This window comes from Rattus norvegicus, chromosome 10, assembly GCF_021556685.1.
Source record: "Rattus norvegicus strain SHRSP/BbbUtx chromosome 10, alternate assembly SHRSP_T2T, whole genome shotgun sequence".
Classification (NCBI taxonomy): Eukaryota; Metazoa; Chordata; class Mammalia; order Rodentia; family Muridae; genus Rattus; species Rattus norvegicus.
In genome coordinates this window covers 70,057,525-70,070,785 of record NC_141543.1, presented here as the reverse complement: position 1 = coordinate 70,070,785, position 13,261 = coordinate 70,057,525, and the positions used below count along the sequence as shown (strand labels likewise).

General features: G+C 48.0%; 1 long non-coding RNA gene across 1 annotated transcript; it reads right to left on the bottom strand.

The window, feature by feature from the left end:
- Positions 1-11,404: 11,404 nt before the first annotated feature.
- LOC148002994 (uncharacterized) lies at positions 11,405-12,920 on the bottom strand. Its single transcript, XR_015632395.1, has 3 exons — positions 12,578-12,920; positions 12,409-12,501; positions 11,405-12,236 (listed from the first exon to the last, which is right to left on the bottom strand). It is a non-coding gene; the product is annotated as an uncharacterized LOC148002994 (long non-coding RNA).
- Between the last annotated feature and the right edge of the window lie 341 nt (positions 12,921-13,261).

Below are 13,261 nucleotides of genomic sequence, written 5' to 3'. Positions count from 1 at the left end.
AACCTATAAACCAGCCCCAATTAAATGTTTGCCTTTATGCGAGTTGCTGTGACCATGGTGTCTCTTCACAACAATGGAAACCCTAGCTAAGACAATAGGAGACTTCAAAGGGTCACAGTGAAGTTAAAGAGGGATACAGTACTTTAACTCAAAGGACAGTGGATGACAGAGCAAGCGCACTCATTGGGCCTGCTCCTCTGAGGTACGGTAGGGGGTTTGGGGGATTCGAGGAGTCACAGTGGAGGCAAGAGGAGTGTTCTGCTGGAAAGGCTGGCTTCTGGGATGTCCGCCCTTGAGGCAGGTTTCTTGGACTACTTCTAATTGAGTAATGTAGTCAGGTCCATGTCTTGTGGACAGAGAACTCTGACTGTTTCCTGAGATCCAGCAGCAGAGCTAGAGAGCATCAGGCTAGCCCTCCAGTTTTGATTCCCCCCTTGGGGCTATCTTCATCCTTTTGAGATGCCCATTTCCCTGTCAGGCAAGGCTGGGAAACAGGGACACATGGCTAAGAGACACTCGGCACCCTGGGGGACCCAAGCAGTTTGAGTTATGCAGTGACTGAGCAAGGAGGTTTTAGAGTTTTCTCCAGTGAGAGGGAACTGTTTCTAGAACCAGAAGACAAAGAGAGGCGAGAGTCTCTGAAAGACAGGAATGGGAGGGGGTGAATGGCTGCCGCTGGGACAGGGTGGGCCTGCTTCTGCTTTGGAGCGTGGTATGGGCCTGCAGCCAACCTCGCAGCTGCCAGCCTCTCTCAGGGAGCTGGTACCACATTGTGACAGAAATTGAAAGCAGGGAAGGGTGCTGGGGTGGGGTGACTCTGCCGGCCCATTCCTCCTTGCCAAGGAAATGCCAGTGTGTTCAGGTCTCACCATACTGTTTAGTTTTTCAAACTATTTTGGCTCTGCCTAAAATGTCTTTGGGCTCTGTCTCTCTCTGTTTCTCTCTGTCTCTCTGTCTCTCTCTGTCTCTGTTTCTGGGTTGTTTTTTATTCTCTCTCTCTCCATACAGATGCAGACTCTGTGTTTCAGAGAGTGAAGTAGGAGCCTGAGGGTACCAGCTTACTGAGCTGAAGTCTCCTACAGCATGTAACCTCTGGTACCCCAAGCCATGGCCTGGCCTGGTATGAGGGGCAGTAGGGACAGCTGACCAGTCTCTCAGCTTTGTTTCTCTGTTCACACCTGCCTTGCTGTCCCCGAAAACCAACAGAAGGTCTCTCTGTTCTTCAGCATACAAAAATCATGGCCTATTTGTTTATGCCAAATGGCTGTCCTAGGCCTCCCAGCCACCAGGGGGCAGTGTGAAAACCAGGAGTGGCATGTTTTTAGGTGCTTAACCTGCTCTGTTTAGCATGCCTCCTGGAGACTTCTGAGCTTCCCAGTAGAGCCTCATGCTAGTTTATTGAGTCTATCGTTTCCCCTCCTGACTATGTGAGTTTAGCCTACCTTCTTTCACCAAGGCCCTGTCTTGAAGCTGCCACAAAGTCACCCAGAGACCATGTCTTAGTATCATCAGCAAGAGGTCTGCGATCAAGTCACCATCTCAATTCCCATTCGGTGCCATGTTCTTTTTCATGAGCTTCTAAATGTACATTTTCCTGTCCCCTCCAGATACGCTGAAGCTTCTGTGGTCACACAGGATCCACTTGGCATAGCTTCTGCCCTTGACTATAAGACCATCTGTGGCTCAAGTCAACATGAGTGAGAACCAACAGCCACCTGAGGGGTGGGGTGGCAAGGCTCTTCCTCAAGTTGATCTCCTTTTTCAGTGACACCCCTCAAGAACAACATGGGGGCCATGGATTCAGATCTTTTGTAGTCCAGGATTATTTGGGAGAAGTAGGGAAAAGACAAGATGTAGCAATGTGTGCCCCCCACCTTGCTGTAGAGAGCTGCTCAAACACGAAGTCATGGATAGAATGTAGCTCAGTGGTGGAGCACTTGCCTGGTCCATGGAAAGGCCTGGGTTCCATCCCCAGCACTGCCCAAACACACAAAGCCACCCCACCTTCTCCGTCCTGTTAGCAACCCAACTGTGGGATATAATTTCCTTACTTGACAGAGAGGTTAAGCAACTTTTGCAAGAGTGCACAGCTAAGCTGGAGCAGCCAGTGCTTGTGCCCTTCAGAACATTGTGGTGTCTTCTGGTCTTCCTATCACCTTCCTTGGGCATTGCAGAAGGCACGGTGCCCTGTGAAGCCAGAGAGACACAAGCCCATACAGAGAAAGCAAGCCAGAGTCTGCAAGACAAAATGTTCGAATGGATGCCAGGGGCCGCTGGGGCTGCTGCAAGATTTCGAGGCCAGATTTCTCACCACCCATTCAGCGTCAGTCTCAGGCTGCTGTAAGCCAGGGTTATAAATAGCTGGGGATATAAACGTTGGGCAGGGAGTACAGAGTCTGGCTTGCTCCTGGGCTGGGAAGGATGGAGCAAGGGTGGGAGACAGTGGCTCGTCTGAACAGGATTATGGTCTGTTAGGAAGATATGTCTCCTCTGCCAGCAGTTAGAGATTTGGATGGTAAATCATCCCAGGATGGGAGGTACCCTAAGCGACCAAGGAACCTTGGGATTTAAGCCCACCTTGCTTTGTGTACTCAGGATCCCTAAACTCCACCCTAGCTGTGTGGACTGAGTGATACTGGGTGTTGGGAATATCCTGATGTCATCACTGGTTAGGCGTGTGGGTCAGTGCCAGACTGCTTACATAGTGTTCAGGAGGCCCTGGGTCTTATCTCCTATACTAGAAAAATCAATAAAAACGTAGGAAAGGCAGACCCTTCCTCAGGAGTTCTCACATACGGAAACGTGTTACACTGTCCTTGTTACATGTGCTTTGGTGGACAGCATCCACCAGACCATGGGCACTGTGGCCATGACTTCCTGGGCATCTTTTGTTTCGTGTCAGCACAGCACCAACACCATCAGTGCCATCAGTGCCATCAGCACAGGGTTGCCACTGTCTCTCCTGACAACCACCGTGGTATGGTGTTTTTGCTTGTTTGTGGGGGTTTGTATGTTTTTACAGGGTCTCTTGTAGTCTAGACTGGCCCTGAATTCAGTATGGAGATGAGACTGGCCTTGAGTTTCTGTACCTTGTCTCCACCTCCCAAGTGTTGGGATTGCAGGCATACATAACCATGTCTGGTTTATTCCTGTGTTTCCTAGTTTAACTTTTATAATCACCATGTGAGGGGGAAATCCCTATCTCCGTTTTCAAACGAGAAATGGAGGTGTGCAGAGATTAAGTTCCTTCCCTAGGACTGCAGAAATGGCCAGTTACCAGCATCGGTTGTTCCTCCAGAGGACTGGGTACAGTTCCGAGCAGCCACGTGTAAGGTTCACAACCCTCTGTAACTCTAGCTGCAGGAGACTCAGTGTCCTCTTCTGGCCTCTGTGGACACCAGGCATGCAAATGGTGCACACTTACACATGCAGGCGAAATTTTATGCATAACATTTAAATTAGAAAGAATCACTTGCCCCAAATCATGTAGCTAGTTAGTGATAAGTGGGAATTGGTTTGGTTGTTTTATTTTTAAATCTGTGTGTCTGTGTGGTTGTATGTGTGTTGTGTTGCATGTATTTGTATGTGTGTGTGTGTGTGTGTGTGTGTGGTCTGGTGTGGTGTGTATGTATGTGTGGTCTGATGTGTATGTTTGTGTGTGAGTATATGTGTGTGTGTGTGTGTGTGTGTGTGTGTGAGTCTGGTATGGTGTGTGTGGTATATGAGTTTGTGTGTGTGGCATGTGTATGTGCTCTGGTGTGGTGTGTGCTGAGTGTGGTATATGTTTGTGTGGGTGTGTGTGTGTGCACGAGTGTGGTGTGATGTGTACATGCACCTGACATGATGCAAGTAGAGGTCAGAGGTCAGCTTTGTGGAGCTGGCTCATGGACTCCAAGGATTAAATTCCCTATGAAGCCGGGCTGACCATGACTCCTCTCCCCCTTTTTCTGCCTCCTCAGGGCCAGGATTACAGGTGTGCATCACTGGGTCGTTTGACTTTTATTTCCCAGTGCTTGGAATTAACCCAGCTAAGAAGCAAGCACTCTCCCCGTGAGCTATATCCCCAGCATTGTTCATGGGTTTGCTTTTGAGACCTGGGGTTACTGTGTGGCTAGGCGCCCCTTAGCTAGGGGTCCTATCTCAGCATATGAGAGCTGGGGTTACGGGCATGAGTCCTTATGCTCAGCTCTAGGTGGGGATTCGAACTTAGGCCTTTACCGGTCAAGCCTTGGCTCTTAGCACATGAGCCTTTCTGGAGGAGCAGGCCCTGAGAGATGTGAGGGAGTGAAGGAGGTGATGAATGAGTAAGCAAAGAAACACGAGTCTGAGGTGCTAGCTAGGGTTTTCAGGGCCTTCGAGGTCAAGTGACCGTCATGGTGGTCAGACGGTGGAAGTGGTGCCCAGCTCTGGTCTCAGAACAGCTTCCCTGCACACCTTGCTGCTTGGAGCAAACATAGCCTGTGTGTGGGAATTGGCTGGGATGCAAGCCTGGGGAAGACTGCACTGGATTTCCTTCCCATCCCATGAGGGAAGGCCCGGGTAGAAGGAATGGGGCTGGCCCTGCCCCTCTCGAGGCCAGCCATCAGTGACAAGGGGCCGGCTAACTACTGAAGTTTGTCTCCTATTGGGCAAATAGATGGTCCTACCCCATGCTAACTGTGGGTCTTAGGCCTTCCACTCAAGGCTTCCTGGACCCCTCCCACTGAAAGTCAGGACAGCGGCATGGACAGCTTCGAAAGCAAATAGTGTCTAGTTTTCCTTCTATTTTGAGTGGGTAGATTGGCGGGGTCGGGTGGCACTACAATCCCCCATAATCAGATCTAAATCCGATGGAGGTGGGGCAGGGCCTGCCTCAGGCCTCCTGCCAGGATCCCCAAAGGGCGGGAAACAAGTTGGCATGGAAATTACAGTGTGCTGTTAGTCGGAGCATGAGTAAGGGCGAGATTTGTGCCAAAAGTTTCTGCTCAAAGCAACATAGGAATTTGGGAGAAAAACCCTGGGCAGGAAGCCAGGGAGACACAAGAGTCCCTGATGTAGGGCATCTGTAGCCCGGTTGCAGGTGACTGAAATCCAACTCACTTAAGGAGAAAAGGATGCTGTTGGTCCATAGGACAAAGAAGGGGACGAAAAATGTGATGTCCCTGAGGGAGGCTCCCTGCTTCTCCCACCATGCCATCTCACCCCCTCCTCCTTTAGTAACAGAGTTGTTTGTTTTTTTTTTTTTTTTTTTTTTTTTTTCGGAGCTGGGGACCGAACCCAGGGCCTTGCGCTTGCTAGGCAAGCGCTCTACCACCGAGGTAAATCCCCAACCCCAGTAACAGAGTTTTTATTGCTGAGGTGGGAGCTATGTTTTCCCTTCATTCCCTGTGTGTAGGAATGTCCATTGAAATGTAAGTGGCACCTTTGGACTAGGGCTTCTAGAATGTTCTTTAAAGGTCTTGCTTGCCCTTGCGTCTTACCTCCTTTTTCTGTCTATAACATGGACTTGAGGATTGCCATCATTGAAGATGACTTAAGACAGCCATCTGGGGCGGGTTGGGGATTTAGCTCAGTGGTTAGAGCGCTTGCCTAGGAAGCGCAAGGCTCTGGGTTCGGTCCCCAGCTCCGAAAAAAAAAAAAAAAAAGACAGCCATCTGGGGTCAAAGAACATCACATTGGGCTAAAATACTCCAAAGGAACTTTGCACCAAACCAACCGAGGAAATGGCACCTTCTGGAATTCTTTGCATCTGAAAAGTCACTCTGGTCATGGGGGCTGGGGGTGGGGGAGAGGAATGTGACTTGTGGGAGAAAGTTTCTACCTTCATCACCTGGGAGTGGTGATCTTAGTGGCAGGAAATATGTTCTCAGGAGCATTGAACTGGTTCCTTTAGATTACCAGACAGGAAGAGGAAAGATTCCTCAGCTCAAGCTGGTAGCTCCTGGGAAGAGCTATGATTTGGTCCAACCTCATCCATGCAGCCCTCCCTTCATGGCACTGCCTGACAAACAAGACCCTTCGATTGGCTTAGTGTGAGTCACTCAGCCTCCTGGGAGGCAGGCGGGCTATGAAGAAGTTAGAAAGTGGTTGGCTGTGTAAAAATAAGAGTCCAGAGAGCTGCGGGGGCTGCTAAGTGCTGAATCCCATGGGTTGTCCTCTGACCTTCACCAGTGCACTGTGGCACCTACACATGTGTACACACACACACACACACACACACACACATGACACACGACACACATACGCAGACACACAGAGAGACATACATACACACAGACAACATAAACAGAAACACACACAGACATATACACACACATACACACACATACACACAGACACACACAGACATACACAGACACACACAGACATATACACACACATACACAGACACACACAGACATATATACACAGACACACACACAGACACACACAGACATACACACACACACACACACACACACACACACACAAATAAAAAATGTAACTGAAAAATATTTTTTAGAAATGCCGGGACATGGATTCTACCTACTCATTAGCCTCTAGCTGCCCTGCCGACGTGATGTCAAACAATTGCGGTCTCAGCACTTGGAAAGTGGAGGCAGGGGGATCAGGAATTCAAGGTCTTCCTCTACTACTACATAGCAAGTTTGAGATCAGCCTGCCTATGGGAGACTCTGACCCAAAAATCTTAATAAATAAATGAAAAAAATAAGTACAAGAAATCCCTCACAGAACAAAACAAAAACCTGGTTCAATGCGACCATCATGAAGGGCCGATGCTACCACCTAAGAGTGGAGTTCCCCCCAGCACATACATAGCAGAAGAGGCCTGGTCTTGCCTCAGTGGGAGAAGATGCACCTAACCTGAGAGACTTGAGGCTGCAGGGAAGGGGGATGTAGGGGGCAGGGAAGAAGCACCCTCTCAGAGGCAAGGGGGAAAATGGGATGAGGAAATGTGTGCAGGGGGGACCAGAAGGGAGCATGTCTGGAATGTAAATAAATAACACTATGAACAACAACAACAACAACAACAACAACAACAACAATAATAACAATAGAATGCAATTAAATAGAGAAGCTGCCCTCCATCTTGCCAGGCATGTAATAAAGTCCATTCTCTCCTGTGGGTGGGGCTGAGGGTTCTAACTGTGCTTCTGTTCCTGTGTCTCTTGTACTCCCTCAGAGGGAGAAACCCCCATCCTCACCTGAGCCCCTGAGAATTTAAACCCAGGAAACTCCCCATGAGGAGCCCGAGTACTGTCCAGCAGTTAAGAGATGGGCAACCCTTGTCCAGGCCCAGCAGGGAACCAGTCTCACTTCTGCACCTTGGCACCTCCATCTATAAAGGAAGCCATCGCCTCAGCTGGCTGGGAGGGATGCCTCACACGGTGCTGCACAGAGCCCGCTTCCTGCCCGCACAGTTACAGACTCCATGACTGTAACTCCAGGATGTTCCCAGGCTTCCAGTTAATACTGGGAACCCCCTGGTCTGTCAGAGCCTGACTGGGATGGAGTTGTCCCTTTGCTTTGTCATTGGTGCCCTGTGTTGGCGAGTAGACATTTTCTCACAGATTCTCAGGACAAGTTAATGTTATAGTGGTCTTCAGAGAACATAAATGGTGTATTCTGGCAAAAGTAGTATTCAGCCAGGTATGGTGGGGACATATCCACCATCTCAACACTCAAAAAGCTTATGACTAGAGTTAGAAGCTAGCCTGGGCTAAGCAGCAAAAAAATTTTTTTCTTTTCTTTTCTTTCTTTCTTTCTTTTTTTTTTTTTTGGAGCTGGGGACCGAACCCAGGGCCTTGCACTTGCTAGGCAAGCGCTCTACCACTGAGCTAAATCCCCAACCCTCTAAGCAGCAAAATTTAGGGGAGAAAAAGACTATCATTTTATGAGAGTGTCTGCCTATGACCCCAAGGTCAGGGCCTTGGCCTCAAGAGTAGGATCTCATAATTCCACTCCAGTCTCACCTCTGCCAGAGGCCCTAACAGACCCCGGGGAGGGCTGTAATGTATTGCATTGCATTGTACTGTACTGCACACTGTGTTACATTGCATTGTACTGTATTATAGTGTGTTTTTAGACTGTTTTACTGTGTACCATCTTGTCCTCGAGCACCCCATCCAATTGTTTCACACCCTCCATGATTAATGGGCAGGGTTTTAGATGCTTCAGCCCCTCTCTATTGGGACATGGCCCTGTCTCCCATGTCCTGACCCTTTGTCTCTGTTTTCCTAAAGGGAATGTACTTTCTCTTTTCTTTCAGACTTTCTTGAAGAGAGACAACTATGTTCTGCTTTCATTTCCCTCATCTCTTCCCCCTTAGCCTCTTGGAATAGAGTTCCCACTTTCAGTTTTCATCCGGTGTGGCCGTCTCTGTGGCAGTCCTTGTGGATGATGCTGTGGCTGTGTGACATTCTCTCCTACTCTCTGACCTCACTGCCTTCACCCTGTCCGTCCCTTCCCACTTACTTACTTACTTACTTTATTTATTTATTTATTTTTTTTTCCGGAGGTGGGGACCGAACCCAGGACCTTGAGCTTGCTAGGCAAGCGCTCTACCACTGAGCTAAATCCCCAACCCCACTTTATTTATTTCAAAACAGGGTCTTACTACGTAACCCAAGCTGGTGTCCAACTCATAGCAATAGTTCTCACCTTAGCCTCTGGAGTGCTAGAATTATTGGTGGCTCAATAAACACACACACACACACACACACACACACACACACATATATGATATATATAAACACACACATATATATATACATATACACACACACATATATACACATATACACACACACAGACATCATATATGCACACACACACACATATATACATATACATATACACAGACACAGACATCATATATGCACATACACACATATATACACACATATACACACACACACATATATGGAGGGGCAGGGTGCAGGGTCTCATTATATAGCCTAGGTTGGCCTCGAACTCATAGCAATTTTGCCTTCGTCTTCTAAGTGCTGTGCTTACAGGTATGAGCCACCATAGCCAATTTTACTCTTTTTCGTTCTTTGTTTATTTTAAACAGGGTCTCTAGTAGCCCAGCCTGGCCTCAAACTCACCAAGTAGCTGATCTTCCTGCCTCCACCTCCCCAGTGCTGGCTTTGCAGGTGTGTGCTGCTGGTCTAGGATTCCTTGATACTGAGGTTGAACTCAGGGCTTCATACCGGCAAGCGCTCTCCCCACTAAGTTACGTCCCCAGTCCCTCCCTTGTTCTTAAACATTTCCATCATCTTTGTTTATTCTGACTTCCTGTTAGCTAGAAGTTCTGAGGCCCTTTCCTGAAGTCATAGTGGTTTTTAAATTACCGATCTTTTGACCCGTGAATGAATAAATTAAATCAGTTAGGCGTGTGTTGGGATCAATGTGGGCTTTCTAAGTAGAATAGCGAGTTGCAGGAGCGTGCCCACAGTGAGCTCAGCATTGGTGTGCACACTTTCAGTCTGTGGGTCATGAGGAAAGAGCCATTCCTTCCTGCGAGTAGCAATATTTGAGGATTTCTGTTCTATAGCCTGGAGGTCCCCCTCAAAGCTAAAAGTAGGAGGCTAGAAAGATGGCTTAGTGGGTTAAAGTATCAGCCACCAAGTCTATGGATCTGTGTTTGATCCCCTGGATCCAACCAACGAAGAGACAATTGACTCTGATTATCACATACCCAACCCCCCAAACAACAACAAAATCCTAAAGACAGATATATGATCCATATATATGATTTCTGGATAGATACCCAAAAGAAAAGATGTCAGAACGCCACACATATACCTGCAGGCCCATAACATGTAAGGCCAGCATAGCCACCATCAACAGATTAATGGACAAGGACAACACTGTGCATAAATAATATATTATATACAATATATAACCAAAATATATAAAATATAACCAAATATATATTTTATATTTAATCAAATACAGACATATATGCTATATGCATGTATGTTTCTCTAGAGAACCCTGAATCACAGAATAAGCAACAAGAGTTTATATGTATATGTGTATGTGTATATGATGTATATGTATATGATGCCCATGTCTATGTATATGGTATATATGTATGTATATCCAAATATATATATATGTGTGTGTGTGTGCATATATGTATATAGCCAAAAGACTATTCCACATACAGTGGAATAGTATATATAGTATTCACCCATAGAGAATGGAATCCTGTTATTTGCGGGAAGATACTTAGGGCTAAAGTGTTACATTAAGTGAATAAGCCAGAAGCAGAAAGACAAATATCACGCGTTATTCCTCGGATCAGGAAGCCAAGAGCTGACTTGATGGGGTCTGGGGAGATGATTAAACGGGTGAAAGCACTTCTTGTGAAGTGGATGAGAGTTTGCTTTTCAGCATCCACTTTGGTAGCTCACTCAAAAGGATCAATACACAATTAATGCACACAGTAAAAATGAAGAGAGAGTCAGGTGTAGTAACGTTTGTAACTTCAGACCTTGGGGACGAAGACAGGAGGATTAAGAGTTCAATGTCCTATAGGCTGGGTGTGCTAGTCATACCTTCAATGACAGTACTCAGGAGGCGGGGCAGAGGCAGGTAGATCCCTCTGAGTTTCAAGCTAGCCGGTGTTACATAGTGAGACCCTGTCAAAAAGACAAAGCAAACACCAGGTGGTGGTGGCACACATCTGTAATCCCAGCACTCAAGAGGCAGAGGCAGGTGGATCTCTATGAACTCGAGGCCAGCCTGGTCTACAGAGTGAGTTCCAGGACAGCCAGAGCTACACAGAGAAACCCTGTCTTGAAAAACCAACCCAAACAAACCAAAACAAACATCCCCTCTCCCAATCACATGTAAAAAAGGACCAAAGCTGTAGCTCAGTAAGAGAGCACTTGTGTAACGTGTGTGTGCTTGGGGAGAAAGCACTTGTGTAGCATACATAACACCCTGGGTTTTGTCTCCAGCACCCCAGGGGGCAAAAACACAAAGCGATTTCAGGCTGGAGAGCTGGCTTAGCAGGTGAACATAAGGACCTGAGTTCAATTCTCAGCAACCATGAAAAGAGTCAGGTATAGCCATGCACATGACCGTAGCCCCTGTAACCCCAGTGTTACATACCATACACATGGGTATGAATGCACCCACAATTCATGCACACACACACCATTTTTAGAATATTAAGATTATATCTGTGCTGGAGAGATGCTCAGTGGTTAAGAGTACTCTGCTCTTCCAGAGGACCAGAGTTCAGTTCCCAGCCCAGAAGTGGGCAGCTCACAACTGCCTGTAACGCCAGCTCTAGGAGATTCAAAGCCTTCTTTTGGCCTCAGAGGGCACCTGCACACACAGCACACACTCGGAAACAAACACATATAAATAAAAATAAATCTAAGAAACAACAGTAATAATCACAAATGTCTTCAAGGAGCTTCGGGCTGATTTTATTGCATTCCCTTTTATTTTCATTATTATTTATTTAGTGTGGAGGGTTCACCTTGAAGGGATCAGGTTTCTCCTTCCATCATGTGGGTTCCAAGAATCAAACTAGGGTGGCCAGACTTGGCAGCAAGTCAGAGCCATCTTACCAGTTCCTCTTTTTTTTTTTTTAGACAAAGTCTCATGCTGCTCTGTCTGTCTGTGAATCCTTGACCCTCCTGCCTGCCCTGCATAAGTACTTGGATTACAGGTATGAGCTTCCTTGCCTAGCCAGAGGTACGCAGATGTTTGCGGAAATTTACTTCAGAAGGCAAAGCTCTATGGTGGTTCAGCTGGGTCCCCCTAGTGGCCTGGAGGACAATATTCTCCTGTGCATCTTAAACGTTCCTTAGATGAAATCAAGATGGTTTCCTTTGGGTAGAACCCTAACGTCAGAGCGCATACCTGCAGCTCTGAGACACGTCCTCCTCACAGGCGCAGGGACAACACCAGGCTGGGTAACTGTGTGGCACACTCTCATCTTCCCTTAGCCACACACGACAAGCAATTAGTGTTGACAAGCCTGGGTGCAAGGCGCTGGCTCCCTCCCAGCCTCACCTGGGCTCCCGAAGCCAATACGGGCCCAAGCTGTAGTCATTCCTCCATCCTGGCCAAGGGAGCCAGTTAAAAATAGCACCAGTCGGGACACCAATTGGGAAGCCAGATGGGAAAGTCTGGAGCTTGGGTGGTGGGGCAGACAAGGCTGTTTCTGGTCCCGCTGCTTTCTGGTGACCTTGGGCACAGTATTCAGCCTTTCCTGGTCTCTGAGTGCTGCCCTGTAAAGAGCAGAGCTGAGTTTCTGCTTGTTTCCTTCCACAGGTCTTCAGGGGGGAACCGACCCAGAAGGCAGACGAGGTTAGTGATCTGCTTGAAGCCTCCCGTTGCTGGGGAACTCACTACCTCTGTATACTGCCAGACAGCTTTAGTAGGGCTGTCAGAGAGCTTTACCCTGTGTTGGACGGACTTCCGTAGACCCCTCTTATTAACCTTGTTCTTCCCTTGGGACCTCTTGAATGTGACCAACTCCTTCACGAGGATGCTCTGCAAAGACACTTCACTTAGCTCTGTGACTTCCCTGGAAGCCAGACCCCCAGGCAGAGCAGCCCATAATTCTTACCTTGTTCAGGGCCATTTTAGTCCCATTCTAGCCCCCAGCCTTCAGGGTCTCTCACTCCCTAGTCTGGGCATCTTCTCAGCCTCTCAAACCAACTTCAATTTGCTGCCCAGATGAGCTCTTCCTGACTTCTGTAAGGAACTCCCGGTGCCTATCCAGCCTGGGAAGCCTCTCTCTACCTTACTATGGCTGGTGGTTCTTCCGAGATGTCCCAGCCTCTGCAGAGCATCTGATGCAATCGACAGGCAGCAGGTAGGTTGACATGTAGCTATCCGACTACTGACGAGTCCAGAGTCCATCCACACCTTGAGGAACTTAGGTCTTGGAGCCGATTATAATCTTTGGCACAGTCTGGCCAGAGCAACCTGACCATATCAGCGCCAGGATGAAGGGCACACCCTGGATCCTCCTAGAAACCACCTTCTATTATTGACCCACTATCTGTGGTCACAAGGAGAGGATTTCCATGTGACACTGTCTCCCTTGTTCCGTGCCCTGATGGTCATGAAGTCCCATCAGATGAAGTCCCAAGATGGCTCATCCCCTCACTGTGTGACCTCACGGAACTGTCTCCTTACTCCCCAGGCATTGAGCCTTCTTCTCCTGTGTTGGGCTCTGTCACCTGCAGGCCTCTTTGGCTCTTCAGATGATATCTGTTTGTCCCCACTTCCCCATCTAGGAGCCTGC